At 36.2% G+C, this 19,586-nt stretch overlaps 1 pseudogene; it reads left to right on the forward strand.

The window, feature by feature from the left end:
- The window catches only part of LOC127081315 (ABC transporter C family member 5-like), a 36,529-nt pseudogene extending 26,355 nt beyond the window's left edge, over window positions 1–10,174 (forward strand).
- The last annotated feature ends 9,412 nt before the right edge of the window (window positions 10,175–19,586 follow it).

Raw genomic sequence — 19,586 nt, forward strand, 5'->3', positions numbered from 1 at the left:
ATACAAATCAGAAGTGTATTCTGTACTGTATTCATAAGGGTCTGAAGCTTTGCCTCCCAGCCCTCCTCTTCAAATATCTCAGAGACTCCGTACGGGAGACCAGGAACAACATGAAACCCAGAACCTACATCCCTCTGGGAAGACTTCTCTCTGATGTTCTGATAGAAAATGGGCTCGTAGATCATCTGGAGAAAAACAAACTCATGGAAGATTTGGCAATAGATACTGGAAGGCCTCTGAACTCCAGAAATCTGAAGAGCATGGGAATTCTGAAGAAGATTCAAGTCAAACCTACGCTGGACACCTCTTGGGACGCTTTAAAAGATCAGAGGAATATGCCAAATGGTCTCGCAAGGTTCTACAAGAATGAACCCAGAGAGGCAATCCTCCACTATCTCCAACGTCTGAAGGATGAAGGAGTGGACATCTCAGACTTCAGACTAGACGATCTGCTAGATTCAGAACCAGACTTCGTAAAGTTCAAAAGAGGTCCATCTGAGAAATCTTCAAGAGCGAAGAAAGCAAGGCTAGGAGAAACTTCTGAATCAAGACCTCCAGCGCCTCTGCAAGAATCTTCTGGTAAGTCTGCCTCTGCTATTCCCTCTGTACAGCCATTGGCTTCTTCTACTCCTCTACCTACACCCATCTACACCACCTCTGAAACTCCTCCCTCCACCATCAGAACTTCTCAACCCTTACCCAAATTCAACCTTGACAATACCTCCCTACCCCTATCCGAAGCTGAACAATTAAATCAAACCACTTCCTCATCTTCAGCCCCAGAATCACCTCCCTATTTTATCATTTCCTCAGATACAGAATACTCTGACCCAACTTCTCCAACCCTAGCCCAACTTCAGGCTCAAAACTTTGCCTCTCAACAACCAACACAACCTCCACCTGAAGTAACTTCACCACCCACAGAACAACCAACCATCACTCCTTCTGAAGTTCAACCCTCTGACCTTCATACCTCTGACACTATCCCTCCAAACCCTTCCGCTGAACCTGAACCTGAACCTCAAACACTAAACCTAAGCCCTCCAACCTCTCCACCTCAAACATCTGAACCTGAACATTCCTTGCCTACCCTAGAGGAAGCCATTATGTTGTTCGCAGGGGCTTCAGTATAAAAGGTCAAGTCTCTGACCATAAACTCTGGCATCAGTGATGATCCTGACTCTGTAAGGACACACTGGAACAGAGTCATTGGCTGGATGACTTCTGAGGCCTTCAAGCTGAAGCACATCTCTGAGCAAGTCAGAAACGACTTCATCAGAGATGCTGAGGCAAGACTACAGGAGCGTCTAGCCAGAGAAGCTGAAGAAGAAGCCAGAAGGCAAGAAGAAGAAAAAGCCAGACAAGTAGAAATCCAAAGGGCCAAGGAAGCTGAGGCCAAAGCTCTAGCTGACGCTGTTGCTGAAGCTGAAGCAAAGGCAGCTGCAGAAGCTGAAGCCAGAACTGCTGAAGAACAGAGTGCTCTGACTCAGGGGGAGTCCTCTACTGTCGTTCTTATGGTTCTCAAGACGCTTGAAGAACTTCAGAAAGACCAGAAGGAACTCAAAGCCAGAATGGACAAATAGGACACCGTCAACGACAATATCCAGAACCTGCTGACTCAACTGCTTCAGAGAATGCCTCCTCCTCCCAACCCTTAGGCACTTAGGATCTTTTGCCTGTTGCCTTGCTTATCTTTGTTTATGATGTTTGTTTTTCTTGCCCTTATCTCTGATGTCTGTTATCTGAATATATACAATGTTTTGTTGATTATTTTGTTTAAGTCTTTTTGATTCTGACAAAAAGGGGGAGAAATCAAATAGCTCTGATGAAAAATTGCCTAATACCTTAAGCACTCTGCAAACATACTATTCTCTAAAATTAAATTCATCTAACACTGGACTTAAGAATTGCAGAAGGTATCAAGAAACTTCATTGCTTGGAAGCTCTGGTAAGAACTTCTGAACTCCCTAGCCTATCTCAGGGGGAGCTCACTTCTATCTGATCTGATTTTTTTGTTTCATCTGCTAATTGAGTTTGTTTTGTCATCATCAAAAAGGGGGAGATTGTAAGAACAAAAATTGTTCTACAACAGATACCAAGATTTTGATGATAACAAAGGACGAAACCAAAAATGGCACTCTAACAAAAAGTTTCTATATGTGCAGGAATCTAAACAAAAAGAAAGGAATTTGATTGCGTCATCAGATACAGAATCATATCAGATACAAATTATCAGAAGCATCTGAAGAAGTAACGCGCTCAAGGTGTTCTAACTCTGAGCACAACAGCAAAACATCAGAGGCATCTGAACAAGGAGTACGCTCTAGAAGTTCTGACTCTGAACAAAGGCATATCCAAATTCCAGAAGCTCTCAGCGTCATCTGAAGACATCATCAGAACCCTAAGAGATCAAAACATCAGAAGCTCTGAAGCCACATAGCAAGATCTCAGATTTACAGAGTTACGTAGACTCTGATAATGGATTTCCTAATTCAGAAAGAATAACGTCAACTTTGAATTAAATGGAAAGGAACTATTATTGGAAAGAAGTTATTCAGGGAGACAAAGCTGTTTTGGCAAGAAACAACAGAAGTTATGGCATTGATTCCTAATCAAAGCAAAATCATCTGCCATCAATTTCAACGGTCCTTTCACCTCTATATAAAGGACAGCAAACATCATTGAGAGACACACCTGAACACATTGAAATATTCTCTCTCTCTCTCTCTCAAAGTTTCACGAGCTTTTGCTCAGAACGTGAAATATTTTATTTGCTCTTACTGCTGTAATACTTACTTTATCCTAGAAGCACTCTAGATTACAAACTCTGTTTTTATCTAAGTTGTTTTTATATTCCTCAAGTGACTCTGCGCAGTCTGTATACTTGAGAGGACTAAGAGATCTTTCTCTTAGACGTTGGTTGTAATAATCTTTCAAGATTAGTGGATTAAGTCCTTGTTGAAGGCGAAATCACCTTGGCTGGGTGGACTGGAGTAGCCTTGTGTTATAAGCGAACCAGTATAAAATCCTGTGTGATTTTATCTTCCAAAAGCGCTTATTTTCCAAAACAATTCAAACCCCCCTTTCTTGTTTTTCTCACCTTCAACAACCTTATTAAGCAAATCGAAATTAACATGCGCTAAACGTCTATGCCAAAGCCAAGAATCATCATTCAAGGTAACTAGACATTTAGTACTTGTTAAAGATACATCAAAAAGGTCAAGCATATAGATATTGTTTACTCTTACACCCTTAAACACAACGTTCTGTTCAGCATGTTCAATTATGCAGCAAGTTTTTGTGAACGAAACTTTATAACCCTTGTCACACAATTGACTTATGCTTAACAAATTGTGTTTAAGCCCCTCTACTAAATGGACATCAGAAATAGTAGTGGTAGAGGGATTACCTACACTACCTTTGCCAAGTATAGCTCCTTTGTTATTGTCTCCATAAGTAACATATCCCTTCTTCTTTGCTTTGAAGTCTATAAAAAGCGATATGTCACCGGTCATGTGCCTTGAGCAACCGCTGTCAAGAAACCATCTCCTATCTACGGAAGCAAGGCACTCATCCTACAATATCAAAAGAGAGAAGTTGGTACCCAATTTTCATTGGGTCCAAGTGGGTAAGTGCTAACATGGTTGCCTTTTGGCTTCCATTGATAAATACCTTTAGGAACAAGAAATCTCCTAAACTTGCATTTCTCAATGGTATGGTCAGCACGACAACAATAATGACATAAACCATGATGATGTGTTTGTTTATTCTTGTTCATTAAATCCTTTGGAATAAAAGAGTATTTTGCATATGGTGGATTTAATGACTTCTTAAACAACCTAGAGTCAACGGCATAAGTAACCTTAGGTTGTAAAGCTTTTTCCAATTTGACCTTGAGAATGTTTACCTCTTGTTGCCAAATATGACAAGCTTCACAATACCCAACTTTACTACATCCATCAATGTCAATATTTTTTGAATTTTCTGCAATACTAGCTTTTAACCATTCTAAATCTTTTTCAGCTTTGTATACTTTACCTTCCAGAAATGAAAAAAAAAATTATCGGAAGATAATCTTTTAAAAGCATCTACAGCTTCGTTATGCGGTTTTTCAAAAGCTATTTTCAGTTCAGAAAAAGACATAGAAGAGAAATTATTATAGTAGGCTTGTTTTACCTTTTTATCATTGATTTTCTTCTTGTGGTAGGACAGATTTTTGGTGTGAGCCATAAGGCACAGATTTGCGGTTTCATCACTATCACTTGAGCTTTGTGTGCTTGATGAATCACTATCACTTTCCCATGCAATGTAAGCTCTTGTTTGTTTGTTGTACCCTTTTGATGGAGCTTTTCCTTGATCCTTATACTTCATAGGACAATCTGTTTTATAATGTCCAGATTTACCACAATTAAAACAAGATCCTTTTCCTCTACTCTTCTTATTCTCTTCCTGTTTTGAATCTGTAGATTGTCTTCGAAACTTCATGAGGTTTTTGTCGGAATGCTTGACTCCATTCTTTCGAATGAATCTATTATATCTCCTTACAAAAAGTCCCATTTCCTCATCATCCGAATCTTTGTCACTACTAGAATCATTGTCACTTTGCTCTTTTCGTGAGGACTTAGAGCTGCAGGCCACAAGAGCTATTGGCTTCTTCTCTCCCTCTTTGTCTCTCTTCTTCTCCTTTTCCTTCTTACTTTTGTTCTCAAACTTTTCAAGACTTTCTAATGCTTGCTGATGTTCTTCCAGCTTTCCAAACAGAGTTGTAATCGTAAGTGTCGTTAGATCGTTGGCTTCCTTAATAGCTGTTACTTTAGGTTGCCATTCCCTGCTAAGACATCTCAGAATTTTATTAGTAGCTATTTCATTGGAAACAGGTTTTCCAAGTGCATTCAACCGATTAGTGAGATGAGTGAATCTCTTTTGCATGTCGGAGATATATTCTCCTTGTTTCATGCGAAAGAGCTCAAACTCTTGATTGAGTGTGTTAATGCGGGACTGTTTTACTTCAGTAGTACCCTCATGAGCAACTTCTAAAGCATCCCACATTTCTTTAGCTGTCGTGCAATGGGATACCCGATAATACTCATCAACACCAAGTGCTGAAATTAGCATATTTCGAGCTCTCCAATCACTCGACCACTTTTTCTCATCTTTCTCATTCCAATCAGCTTCTGGTTTAGGAACTATGGCGCCAGCCGCATTTGTCATAGTAATTTGAAAAGGACCATTTTCAATGGCAGCCCATACTAGCCTATCAACAGAATTTATATGAACTCGCATGCAGTCTTTCCAGTAGCCGTAATTTTCACCGTTGAAAATCGGCGCTCTATTATACGCCCCCTTTGGTTCAGAATCCATATCGTTACAGGAAGCGACATAACACCAGCGAACCGGCGCTCTGATATCACTTGTTAGACGGTATGGCTAGTGATCCAGAGGGGGTGAATAGATCACCTCTTTTTAATAAACGGATTTAAAAAATCTTATCAGAGTTATTGAAACTTAGCGGAAAATTACAGTCCCGAATCGACTTTCGTCTAATCTGAACCGCTACTAGAAAACCGGACAAGCGAATTTATTGCTGGATTTGAATAGGAACGATAGAGATTATTAACACCAGAATATTATCAAATCAAATGCACTTATCACTAAATTCTGATTCCAATGAATAAAACTCAGCTGACAGTTTTGTCAAACATTTGGTGTGTATGTGATCAATGATGAACAATGGTGGAGTTTATATAAAGACGTTTTCTTTCCACTATTGTATCACGAAATGTACAGTCATAATCCACCAACTGAAATCACAAAACTGTTGAAAACGTAAAGAGAGATAAGGAAGGAATAAGATACGCAGAGATTTGGTAAGGAAGTTCCCCACTGTCGTCCTCGCGTGTGGGTACGTCTCCCTCTCAAATTCAAATGAAATTGAGAACTGTTATTATCAATAATGCCGAATTCGTTGATGCAAGGTTACAATACAAAGACAGAAATCTAAATCCCAAGATCTTCTTCTTGTATAAAACCTCCACTTGATCTGAGCTCGATCAAGAATTTCCTGCAAGAAATTGCAAATAATTCACCGGTTCCATGACCTGTTTGCGAAATTACCCAATTTCCAAACCCTACGCTACGGCTGAATCTGTTCTGCAAACGTGACTAACAAACCCGCAAGAACACTCCAGTTCTTGAAGGACAAACCATTTGGTTTTTTCCTAGAAACCCCCTTCAACCTTCAACTCAGCTAGATCCTCGATCGTTCCACTGAACACCTCAGCTAGATCCTTGATCGTTCCACTGAATGTTATCTCGTTGATCCTTTAATCCAAAGAACAAGAATGATTATATGTTGATGTTCTTGAAGAAAAGAGATTGAGAAGATGAAGAAGATGAAGTCTCTTTCAAGTTTCTAACTGCTCAAAAAAACAATTGCTGCTACACACTCCTTTGATTTGTGTTCAACTGTTTTTCACTTCTGAATTCGTCACTCCAACTGAGCTGTCAAAATACTTCTTATATGTGAAAGACAGAAGTTGTTAGTAGACAAAACATAATTATGTATTTATACAAAAGATTATGCATCGATACATACTATAGCTTTGATTAATTTTAGAGAATTAATACAAGCATGTATCGATACAAAGCTCGTATGTATCGATACATACTGAAGCAAAAACGTTTTGTGATTTAAAACAAATTTATGTATCGATGCAGATGAACATGTATCGATACATACTGACACAAAACAGTTTTTATGAGTTCTTTTAAGAATTGTATCAATGTGGATCTTTATGTATAGACACGAAACAATAGTATAGGCTAAAAGCACAAATGAAACATGTAAAATAATGCACAACCAACAATTAGACAATGATCACACAATTTGCTATCATTCAAAACTTATTCAAAGTAAAGAATTTGCTCACAGAATTATTTACGCCAACGAAGAAAAAAACACGGTTGGTCCGGTGGAAATTAAAAGGATTCACTACGAAACTCCATATGATATTGAAGGTTGTGAGTGGATGGAGGTTTCAGCCTGGTGTTGTTTTGTTGTAGGCGGATAAAATGGTGAAGTTATGGTTGTTGTGTTAGAATAAGGAGGAGGGTAAAGTTGTCGGAAATACCATAACTGAGGGGACGTGAAGGTGATGAACAGTATGACAGATGAACCAAGAAAAAAAGAAATTTTAGTGAATGGTTTTTTCCTTTTCTTTTTGAGAGTCCCCCCATCCACTGGCAATGAACGTGACGGAGAGTAACATCCTACGTTTATTGTCGCCTTTTTCTCTTTCATTAGGACGTGCGTCCCTACTTGAGTGGGGAGCTCTTTTTTTCAGTTAATTCCCTCAACATATTAAGATAGTGTCATGAAAATTGGAAAACAATTATTTCTTGCATGGGACCGACCAACTGTCATTGTGTAAAGGGGAGGATCAAAATAACATTTTTCTTCTTCTTCCAAAAAGAGAAGACACGTGCCTCTAATTTTGAAACAAAACACCCTCCTACAACTGGCCATGTGAGTGGAGTGTCACCAATAGAAGGAATATTGTAAGTGGAGGGCGTGTGTGATATATTTAGTGGAGAAGAGATTCGTTTTGGCCAATGCTGGCTGTCATTGGACAATTGTTGGTAAAAGGGGATCCAAAGTTAGTTCAAATAATATCAACTTCCTTATTTGGAGATTATTATTATTTTTTATTAAATAATTTTTTTAGTAAATAAAGTAAAAACAAAAACTCTTAATCAAAACTCAAACTAAATAATCAAAAAAAGTCTAATTAATTAAATCAATCATTTTGACTAAAAAAATACAAATAAAATGATAAAAAATAAAATAAAAATCGGGCGCGAAAGTGTCCGGAAAATTAAAGTAACTGCACCCTAATGATCAGTGCGAAACATACAAGTTTTTATCAAATTTTGAAATGGAAAGCGCCTGGTTAGAACACTCAGATGGATCAAAATTGTTAGAACAAATTCAGTTCTGCATCTATACCTTGAGTTTTTATGATAACAATGTTGTATTTGTGTGAGAATAATTTTGGTACCTTAATGGTTTGTTATTGTGTAGCTTTAACAACTAGTTCTAATTCTGATCATATGACGTGTAACATCATCAGTTTCTGAACTTTGCATTCCAAAACCTCTTATGTGCTGCAATTAGAAGTTCTGAAAGACGTCAATATTGTTGCTGCAATGTTCTTTCTGCTTCTGTGTTATTTCACCCATCAGAAGCTTCTGAGGAAACTCTATATTATTGTGGCAATGTTCTCTTAGTTTTTGCTTCTGGACATGACTCTGATCAACAAACTTCTGAAGAATGGAAAGCTTCTAAAGTTGTGTTATGTAGTTGAAGATTCTGAAGATCTCAAGACAGACGATTGAAGTTATCAAGGTTCTGACTAAGGATTCTGAAGACACTGAAGAACTCAAGTCAGACTATTGACGCTGTCAAGGTTCTGACCCAAGATTCTAAAGTTTATGAATCCAGCTCTCTACTTCTTCACTTCATGTTTCAATCACCTTTTATCAGAAGCCAATGAATCTGAAGATAAGATCAAAAGAGAACATGATAAAATAGTACATAGTACAAATCAAACAATCTTTCCACTACTTAATTTCGTGGGCAAGGACTATACTATTCATCACACTTGTCACTGAATATGTAGCGAAAGGACAATACGTGGTATCATTCCTTTCCCATCCAACAGTGGACAGCCGCTCAAGGAGCTTCCCCCATTTTCCCCTCCTACGCTCACATGCTTACACTATATAAGCATGCATTGGAGACTTAAAGAAAATGTTGATTTGCACAAGTATTTTGACAAGCTATTTTTCTTTGTGAAAAGATATCATTTTTTGTATATAATGTTCTTTAAGTATTTATTACTCTTTTGTGTAAATCTGCTTTTGTAGAAGCACCTTGTAACACACAAACTATTATTCGAATTATTTGTTTGATTCCTTAAGGAGGTTATCCTTGAGAAGACAAATAAATTTATTCTTTGTGAGTCCTTGAGGAGACTAAGGTTTAGTTGGATCCTTGAGAAGACAAAGAAGGGTATTCTTTATGTTTATTGTAATCTATTGATTATAGTGGATTAAGTCCTTGTGTATAAGGCAAATCACTTTGGCGGGTGGACTGGATTAGCTTTGAGTTTCAAGCGAACCAGAATAAAAATTATTGTGTTTTTATCTCTTCATTATTAAACTTGTTAGTGGTGTTTTTATTTTGGAAAAAGCTTTTGCTTGTAAAACCCAATTCACTCCCCACCCCCCCCCCTCTTGTGTTTTTCATACCTTCAATTGGTATCAGAGATCTGATTCTAATTATGATAAAAAGTTTTTATCAACACCTCATAGTATTCAGGACCGATCCAGTTGTGTGAGAAATAATGGTTGGTGCTAACGTTGTTAATAATAATGATAGAGATCATTATAGTGCTAAACCACCAATTTTTTATGGTGAAAAATTTGACTACTGGAAAGATATAATAGAAAGTTTCTTTCTTGGTTACGATGTTGATCTCTGGGATCTCGTAGTTGATGATTATGTTCACCCAGTAAATGTTGATGGAAATATTTTAGCAAGAAGTGCTATGTCTGATCAACAAAAGAAAGACTTCAAAAATCTTCATAAGGCCATAACCATATTGCTCAATGTTATCTCTTATACGGAGTAATGGAAGATAACAACAAAGATTCTACCAACTCCATTTTTGACTCTCTGAGAATGACTCATGAGGGAAACACTCAAGTAAAGGAGACAAAGGCCTTGGCCTTAATCCATAAATATTAGACTTTCAAAATGGAAGATGATGAAAATGTCGAAATCGTGTTCTCAAGGTTTCAGATGCTTGTTGTAGGACTTAAGGTCCTGGACAAAGGGTATTCTACAACTGATCATGTCAAGAAAATCATCAAAAGTCTCCCCAAAAAATGGAGACCTATGGTAAATGCATTAAAGATGGCTAATGATCTTAACAACATCAGTCTTGAAGAACTTATTAGTTCTTTAAGAAGTCATGAGATTGAGCTAGAAGAAGATGAACCTCACAAGAGTGGTAAATCTGTAGCTCTAAAATCCAAGCCTGAGAAGACTAGAGCATATCAAGCTGAGGAAGAATCAGAAGGATCTGATGAAGATTCAGAAGATGATGATTAGCTATCTCAAATCCCAAAAAGCGTCAACAAACTCTGGAAACACAGGCAGAGTGGTCAAGAGAAATTCAAAGGAGTCAGAAGGACTGATGGTCTCTTTGAATCCTCATCTGGTCAAAAGAAGCAAACTTCTGGAAAATAAGTTATCTATTTCGAGTGAAAGGAGTCAAGCCACTACAAGAATGATTGTCCCAAGCTGAAGAACAACAGAAGGCCCGAGAAGAACTTCTTTAAAGTCAAGAAGGGGATAATGGGTACCTGGGATGACTTAGAATCTAAAGAAGAATATTCAGATGAAGGAAAAGCTAATGTTGCACTGATGGTAACTATTGAGGATCCCACAAGCTTTGAGGAACCAGAAGACAAGGTTTTATCATAATTAATATTTGACTCTGATTCTTAAGAGGTATTCTCTAATCTATCTCGTTATGATATTGAAATTTGTCTTTCTGAAATGCTGGAAAAGTACCAAAGTCTTCAAAGCAAATACAAGGACCTTAAACAAGTCCAAGTAATTTCTTCTGAAACTAGGAAAGAGCTTGAGAATGATATTTCCTCTCTAAACGAAAAAGTATTTTCTTTAGAAAGTAATAACTTTGCTTTGAAAAGCAAAATTTCAAAACTAGAGGAGGAAATAACTTCAGAAGCTTATGGTACTGATTGCGTCATCAGATATGACAGAGCATTTCAGTACTTTCTGGCTAAAAGCATAAATATAAGCAAAAATGGCTTTCTTAATCTATGGAGTTAGCAGAAATGGAAAGAAAGGTTTGGGTTGTACAGAAATTACAAAACCTGATGAAAGTCAGAAGGTTAAACCAAAACCTCTATATGGGCATTTCGTGCCTACTGATACTGAATATGATATTTCTACACAGACACAGAAGCATACTAAGGATATGAACTCCATTCTGAAACGTAAGTATCATGCACAAATCCCTCAAGATTATCCTTCTGCCAAAAAACCCAAAGTTATGAGAAAATCTGGGAAAACTAACAAAAGAGGATCCAAAAAGTGGGTACATAAGGATAAAATAATTTATGTTGCAGACATCCTTAATAGCTCGGCTGAGACACCAGTCATGGTACCTGGACAGTGGATGCTCGCGGCATATGATGGGAAGAAGGTATATGTTCCAAGATTTGGAACTAAATCCTGGAGGCTTCGTTGGTTTCAGAGGAAACCATAAGGGGAAAATCATTGGCTCTGGAACCATTGGTAACGATAAACTTCCTTCTATTACTAATGTTATTTTAGTTGATGGTCTAATGCATAATCTATTGTCCATTAGACAACTTAGTGAAAATGGTTATGATATCATCTTTAATCAAAAGTCTTGTAAGGCTGTTAGTCAGAAAGATGGCATAATCCTATTTAACGAAAAGAGGAAAAATAACATTTATAAAATTAGACTTTGTGATCTTGAAGATCAAAATGTAAAATGTCTAATGTCTGTTAATGAAGAGCAATGGGTCTGACATACACGTTTGGTTCATGTTAGCATGAGAAGGATTTCTCAGCTAAATAATCTTGAATTAATCATAGGTCTACCCAAACTGAAGTTCGCTTCAGATGCTCTTTGTGAAGCATGTCAGAAAGGCAAGTTTTCTAAAACATCTTTCAAAGCTAAAACTGTTGTTTCTACCTCTAGACCGTTAGAACTTCTGCACATTGATTTGTTTGGACCAGTGAAAACTGCTTCTATCAATGGAAAGAAGTATCGATTAGTCATTGTTGATGACTATAGTCGTTGGACATGGGTAAAGTTCTTGAAACACAAGGATGAGTCACACTCTGTGTTTTTTACCTTCTACTCACTAGTGCAAACAAAAAATGAATTGCAAAATAGTCAAAGTCAAAAGTGATCATGTGGTAAATTTAAAAATAAAAATTTTGAAAATATTTTTTATTCAAATGGTATTTCCCATGATTTCTCATATCCTAGAACTTCACAGCAAAATGGAGTTTTAGAAAGGAAGAATAAGGCGTTGCAAAAAATGGGCCGCACCATGATCCAAGAAACTAATATGGCTAAGCATTTCTGGGAAGAAGCAGTCAACATATCATGTTATATTCAGAATAGGATTTCTATCCGACCTATTCTGGGTAAGACTCCTTATGAATTGTGGAAGAACAGAAAGCCCAACATTTCTTACTTTCATCCTTTTGGATGTGAATTGTCATATCCTAAATTTTGCCCTGCCTAAAGTCATTCATATGTATTCCAGTCATCTGTATTCATTAGTTTGCATCCATTCATTTTCCTAAATTTATATTTCATTAGGTGTTTCATCTGCACTGTGTCTCATGATCATTTCATCAAATTAAGATCCCATTTCCATGCATCAGTCAGAATTCATTAATCGAGGATTAATTAACTTTGCTTGTGCTACTTTATTAAGATCAATATATATATATATATATATATATATATATATATATATATATATATATATATATATATATATATATATATATATATATATATATATATATATATATATATATATATATATATACACCCTTTCATTAAATTTAGGATAATTTTGAATCTCATACCGTTTGAATCTACCATCTATGATCATTGTCATCACAATTCCAGTTTAACAAATAAGTCTTATTTTTTGAATAATGTTTGACTTTGGTTTGGAATATAGATTTAAATAATGAGTGTATTATTTTTCTTGGTTTTAAATCATATTGTTGTCTTTTTTTAAAAAACAAAATCAGAAAAACTTTGCAAATTGACATTTTACTTTCATTTTAATTTTTCTTTGTATTACCATCTCACTCAGATGATTTAAGTTGATTTCAATGGCACAAATCATTTTTTGGCTTTGATTTTCATTTGATCTCGCACTCTTAATGTTTAAATTCACGGATCAAATTGTTTTCAAATGGCACACATTTTTTTTACAATATCACAACCCAAGGACCTATTTGAACTCAAAGTAACAAATATGCATTCAATTGTTTTCAAAATATTTGAAAAGCTTCACAATATATCATTATGGTACAAAGAGATTTATCAATTCAAGTTTAGTATTACAATTGGAATAATAATAAGGGATCACAATGTACAAAGTCCATGTCATTACACATTTACAACTTCATGACCAATTTTGTTCCCAACTAAGATCTAGTGTTACCAAACTTCAAATTGGTCTTCAAGGTTCATTGGGTCACATTTTGATACAAGTTCTTTCAATGCTAAGACACCCCTAAAAAAACTCATGTCCTATATCTTCCATGATTTTTGCTTCATAAGTCCAAATCATCTTTAAATTTCTTCATTTTTTAAGATCCTCTAAATTTTCCTTTTGACTCCTTCGTTATCAAGCATATTGATTCACCATTTTGGCATGCGTTCTCAATGCAAATTTTGCAAGATAGGCCTATTGAACCAAGACGAATTGCTAAGCTTTCAAATTTTTTAAAAAAAGGGAGAAAAAAATAAGATGTTGCTATTACATAAGCTTTATGGCAACAAGTTTTACTGATATATTCAAAAGACAAATAAGGCAAAGGTAAAAAAAAACAGCAGAACAGGGCATAATAGTTTAGCAAGACAATTTTATGCTTTTCACTAAAATGTCAACAAGTCTGAAAATTCAAAAAGGGGAATCAAATTTAAGACATTTATGGTTTGGTCTCACCATAAAAAAACCTAGTGCACTCAGTATAAAAGGCAGCAAGCAGAAGAATGAGGAGAGGGGGATGTTTTCGAAAAAACAACAGCCACCATATTCGGATTATAAGAAGCACATATCAGAAGGTTTTAACAACTAAGGAACCTAAATCGCACCATAGCACAAAACTAGTAGCACCAGAAGATTGAGAGCATATATTTGAATCAAAAGCACACAGAGAGTTTTTTCACAATCATACTGCCATATCCAAACAACATAAAAGTTAGAAGATAAGGAGGGCCAAAGATACGCGTAAAAGAGTGGATCGAGAATCTTAACTTCAGAGGTTTTTTCATACTCTATTTCACTTCATTCCGTTACGCTTCATCTTTCCTCACATTCATTTTCTTTTCTTCTTCCTGTTCCATCAAATAAGTATATTGTTCTTGATTAATGTTTAAACATGTATCGTTTCCATTCAATATTCATTACTTGATCATTATTGTCGATAACATGTTTATCTTGCCCGAAGAATTGGTTTGTGAAGGTTTCATCATAATGTGTGTTGATGTTTGACTGAGGGTGGATTTTAAATAGCCAATGCCATGCTTGCTATCTATTTTCTTTTATCGTAACTGGATTTGGAAGAAGAAGAGCGAGTTTCAGAGAGGAAGTGTGAGAAAGAGGGGGCGGCCGCATTTCTGCAAGAAGAAGAGGGAAACGACCGCGAGTTTAGGTTTCTTTGGCTTTTGATTTAAAGTCGAGTCAGATTGGGAAGGATCCGACCCTCTCCAAGCCCAATCGTCCGCCCATTTGGGCCCAACTGTTTTTTATTTTAAATTTTTTTGAATGGTTTTTGTACTTGTATTAATGAATGCGTTTACCTTCCAACTAGTCACCCATGGTCGGGTTGTTAAGGCATTTGTTGCTTCCCATTAGGCCATGGGTTTAATCTCTGGTGACAACATTTGTTAATTTAATTTATTTTTATTTTTATACTTGCTACTTTATTGAAATGTTTTTTATAACTTCTCACGACTTATTTTACCATTTTGTACCTTTTTATCTAGTCCTATTTTTTTAATACTTGTTGATTTTACTCTTTTCAATTTAATTATTAAGTTGTTGTAAATAACTTGTTTTTTTATATTATTTCTTTCTTTATTTCACTCGGCTTACTTTTGGGGCATTCTTACATTGAGCTTTTAAGCAATATCCATTTAATTTTCAATAATTTCAAACTTCCGTACATTGATCTTTTTAATTTAATTTCAATACATTTTCTTAATTAAAATTGGAAGAAAAAGATTATCTGGGTGAAAGGTCCAGTTGTAATCTCGAATATTATGCCCAAGTTGTAAGATCTTGCAAACCATAAGTGTTCGTCTTCCCTCTAAAACATTTGTAAATATTCAAACTTCTTTTCTAAATAAAATTGAAAGAAAAAGATTACCTGGGTGAAAGGTTCAGACGTAGTCCTGAGTATTAGACCCAAGTTGTAAGAGCTTGCAAGTCATAAATACCCATCCTTCAAGCCCAAAAATACATTCAACAAATCAAACTCTTTTTTTGCCGCCGTGAGATTGATCAGAAAAACCTTTTCATAAATGAAAGACATCTTGTCTTAAGATGATGCAAAATAATGCTTCATCCATAATTGTTGAATTGAGATAAGGGACGTTTTTTTCGAATGTTGTCTTGTAAATCCATTTGATGTGATGTATACGTCCGCTCCTCATCTATTTTGGGTAAAACAATGTTTCTTGTCGATTAATACAAGACAACTTTCCCTAAAATCAACCAACAAACAAATATTTTCTACCCATAACTACGTGTGTCTTGAGTTCTCTATAGAGATACGTAGGAGCAGGATTGCGAAATCTTGTTAGGCTCATTAATAAAAAAACTTAGGTTTAGTCTCCTTCGTTGCAAAAAATCCAAAAAAAACATATCCTCCTTTCTTTTGATCATATTCTTCTTTCCCTCTTAACAAATTCGAGACGCCTAACATTTCTAAGCTAACACTAACGCGCAAAACTAACCTAACGGTTCCCGTTGAGTACAACGGACGTGAGGGGTGCTAATATCTTCCCCTTGCATAATCGACTCCCGAACCCTGATTTGGTTGCGACGACCATAATCATTGTCGTTCTTTCTTGGGTTTTATCGATGGCAACTCTGTTCAGTCCATCGTACGAGTGTGGGATTCCGCTTTGCTAAGTCGTGTTATTATTTTTTAAAGGTGCAACATGAATGCTTTATGTTAAACACTAAAGAGAATCTTGGCAAGTTTGACTCTAAGGCACATAAGTGTTTATTGTTAGGATATTCTGAACGCTCTAAAGGCTACATAATCTTTAATATAAAAACATGAATTATTGAGGAATCAATTAATGTTAGATTCAATGATAATCTTGACCCTGAAATGTCAAAGTTAGTTGAGAAACTTGCAGATCTGAAGATCAACCCTTCAAAATCCAAAGATATTGTCTCTGGAGAAAAAGACTCAGAAGGCAAAGCCAAAGAATATAAAGAAATGGCTAAATCAGAAGCAATCGTTGATCCAACTCATCGGAAGAAGAGTAGATCAAGAACTTCTCCTTTCAAAGAACTGATTCTGGGAGACAAGAATGCTCTAGTCAGAACTAGATCTTCATTCATACCCTCTGAAGAGACTCTTATGGATAATGAATGGATTCTGGCCATGCAAGATGAACTGAATCAATTCACCAGAAATGATGTTTGGGATCTTGTTCAGAAACCAAAAGGCTTTCATGTCATTGGAACTAGATGGGTTTTCAGAACAAGTTGAATGAGAAAGGCGAAGTCGTTAGAAACAAAGATCGACTTGTAACACAAGGTTATAGTCAGCAAGAATGTATAAACTATACAGAAACCTTTTCTCTAGTTGTCAGGTTAGAGTCTATTCGTCTTTTAATTTCTTTTGCAGTAAATCATAACATCATACTTTATCAGATGGATGTTAAGAGTGCATTCTTGAATGGTTATATTTCTGAAGAAGTTTATGTGCATCAACCTCCTAGTTTTAAAAGTTCTCAAAATCCTGATCTTGTTTTTAAATTGAAAAAGTCTATTTATGGTCTAAAGTAAGCTCCAAGAGCTTGATATGATTGACTAAACAACTTTTTATTGGAAAATGATTTTACCAGAGGAAAAATGGACACAACTCTCTTTTGAAAAGTGGATACAACTATCCAAAAGAAAAGTGGGAGCACATTTATATGAAGAGTTGAAGGTGAGAGTTTATGTTAATCAATCAACAATATAATAATACTAGTTAGAAAAATGTGATCAGAGTTATTTTAATCATTTTAACATATCAGTGGGACCCTGTATGCTAATAAGAAAGTGTAATTATTCTCACTTTATTGAAAATGAACAAATTAGTAATGATATTATTAAAATTGAATGTTATTAATTTTTTTTAGCAGGATGCAATCAAGTATAATAGGGAATAATAAATTAAATTATGAGGCCCTAGACAAATGCCTAGTTTGCATGCCCCTTAGACCGGGCCTGATGAAAAATGCTCTAGACTTTTACATAACTGTACTAACTTTAGCCATAGTTGACTAGTTGTATCATACTATTTAACCAAATTAACAACATAGTTGGCCAGGTTGTATGGTATTTGGTAAGTATCATCATGTTCTTCTTTGTTTTGACACACTACTTTGAAAGTTGAGGTTTAGGTATATCCATTAACTCCAATAGACCAACATGGAAAAAGGCATGCAATATACTTGAAGGCACCAAAATTTTCCAACTTGCATGGCTCTAGGGAACTCTCTCACAACATGCATGGTGGTTTCACATGCATGATCACACATACTACACATAGCATAACCCAATCCTTTCTTACTCTTGCTGAAGTTGGTAAGCAATCTATCTTGTTCTAATATCCATAAAAAGCAATTGATTCTCTCATTGACATTGAGTTTCCAAATAACATCCCATACACCATCCATGTTCTGCTCATCAAACTTAGGTAGAGCCATGTACATGTCACGAATCGAAAATACACCATCGCAAGTTCCAAACATTGTATACTCATATTTTCCATAATCTTCATTTGGAGGAAGACACATGTTAACCTTTTGCGTTAATTCACGGACCATCCAGCTCTTAAGCTTCTACTAGTTCCAGACCCCATTATCATTAACCAGATCCCTCAGTTTAGCTTCATCTAAATCTTCAAGAATTTTCAAGTTACACTGACTAATGCATCTCCCGTTGTCCATCCATATATCATTCTAAGCATCAATATCTTTGCCATCTCTTATACTCCAACATCCAGTATTGAGTAACTGAGGCAGTATCTTAACAATATCTTTCCATAAGCTCGAACCAGTGCCTCTATACTGCTATACTTCAAGGAAATTATTAGTGCATTTATATTTATTGCTTAAAACCTTACACCGCATCTCTTTTGACCTAATAAGAAGTTTCCAACCAAGCTTCATTACACACACTTTATTCATAACATCGAGCCTCCTTAAGCTAAGCACTTCTAACACTTTCAGTTTGGTTTCTATTTCTCAATTAATTTAATGAACTTTATTTTTATCCGATGTATCTCCCCAAATAATGTTCCTATGAGTACCCTGAATTTCCTCGATGCAAGCTTTGTTGAATAAACTTTAATGTTAGAGTTAATGGGTTTTATTAATAAGTTAATGGAGAGATTTGGAAGGTCAATAGACAGTGGGCAAATTAATAGTATTTACTAATTACCATAATTCCTAGAATAGCTAAGGTTTCTGAGTATGTATAAAGACCAAAATTGTACTCAATAAAAATACAGACGTTGCAATTGATTTGTCTTCTCTTATCACAAATTGGCATCAGAGCTAATGGCAAACATGATGAATCAAATGCCGTTGCCACGGCTAACGAAGTTAAATTATGAAAACTGGAGTATCCAAATGAAAGCTCTTCTCGGATCTCTAGACGCGTGGGAGGTAACCAAAGATGGGTTTGAAGAACCAACAGATGTTGAGGGATATACGGCAGCTCAAAACAAGGCGTTGAAAGAGACGCGATCGAAGGATAAAACGGCACTATACATGCTGTTTAGGGTTGTTGATGAATCAGGCTTCGAAAAGATTGTCGGTTCGACTACGTCGAAAGAGGCGTGGGACACGCTAGAGAAAGTGTTCAAAGGAGCAGATCGAGTAAAGCAAGTTCGACTCCAAACACTTCGTGGTGAATTGGAGAGGATGCAAATGAAGGAGTCAGAAAATGTATCTGACTACATCACGCGTGTACAAAAGGTGGTGAACCAACTCACCAGAAATGGCGAAACAGTAACTGATGCACGAGTTGTCGAAAAGATTTTGATATCTTTAACAGATAAGTTTGAGAATATTGTGTGTGCAATAGAAGAGTCGAAGGACCTTTCGACGCTCGCAGTCGAAGAGCTCGCTGGTTCCCTCGAAGCACACGAACAACGTAAGATGAAAAAGAAGGAAGAAGGAGTAGAGGATGCAAATCAAACCAAGGAGCAAATCAAAGACGAAAAGGTACTTTTTTCTCAAAACTTTCGAGGAAGAGGACGTGGTCGTGGAGGACGTGACAGTGGTCGAAGTGGTAGAGGCAGCAACTTCGAGAGAGGACAGTCGAGTCAGCAAAATTGGCGTGGCAGAGGACGTGGTCAAAGAGGTGGTAGGTCGAACCATTCCAACTTTGAATGCTACAAGTGTGGCAAGTATGGTCATTATGCGAAGGATTGCAACTCATTCAAATGCTATAATTGTGATAAAGTG

Source organism: Lathyrus oleraceus, chromosome 5, assembly GCF_024323335.1.
Source record: "Lathyrus oleraceus cultivar Zhongwan6 chromosome 5, CAAS_Psat_ZW6_1.0, whole genome shotgun sequence".
Taxonomy (NCBI): domain Eukaryota; kingdom Viridiplantae; phylum Streptophyta; class Magnoliopsida; order Fabales; family Fabaceae; genus Lathyrus; species Lathyrus oleraceus.